Source organism: Nyctereutes procyonoides, unplaced genomic scaffold (assembly GCF_905146905.1).
Source record: "Nyctereutes procyonoides isolate TBG_1078 unplaced genomic scaffold, NYPRO_anot_genome, whole genome shotgun sequence".
NCBI lineage: Eukaryota > Metazoa > Chordata > Mammalia > Carnivora > Canidae > Nyctereutes > Nyctereutes procyonoides.
Genome location: NW_026575051.1, coordinates 12,388,262 through 12,389,031, shown reverse-complemented (window position 1 = coordinate 12,389,031; position 770 = coordinate 12,388,262).

Genomic DNA, 770 nt, shown 5'->3' with positions numbered 1-770 from the left:
AAGCTCTAAAGTTTGTCAGACTCTAGTTGGACAATTGTCAAGCATATCTTTAGTCTGTTCAAAAGTCTTACAAGCTCAGACTTCAGTCTGAATGGCAGAGGTCATCAAGTATATGGCCTCTGGATAAGTAGAATGTTGTTCCAATTGCCCTGACTTTGGTGCCCCCACTGGAAGCAGGGAGTTAGGGGGCATATCCAGTGCCCTAAAACAACTTAGGGGCTTTGGCCAGTCATAGGCTGCTTTCTCTTTGTTTCCAAGGCCCCACCCTGTCTTCTGGCCAAGGAGACTGAAGAAATCTTGGCAAAGAATGCTATTCCCTGCTGCCCTGCGGAGATGACCACTTCATGGAGAGCAGAGGGAGGAAGGAGGAGAAAAGCGAAGAGAAAGGTTCTCTTTCAGGCTTAAGATGGTGTGGAGTGGCTGCTCTGTGGCCTGCCAAGAGCTGACTCACCGGGCTGGGACAAGGCACTACAGGTGCACTCAGGCCAGCAGACAATAGGCGCCTGTTGCAAATAGCCCCACACCCGAGACAGACCACCAGGGTCAGGTGGAGACAGTCCCTGAGGGAGTGTGGGGGCTGGAAGGGCAGGCAAGAGGCTTGTCCTGGGAAGTTGTTCTTGTCCGGTCTTCCCAGGGCCTGACTCTGAGTACTCACAGCCGTGGTGACTCTGTGATTTCATGGCCAAGGGACAGGAGCACTGGACCACGAGTCCAGAGACCCGGGATGGCCTCTCTTGTGGGCCTTATCCTTCATCTGCCAGCTCTAATGT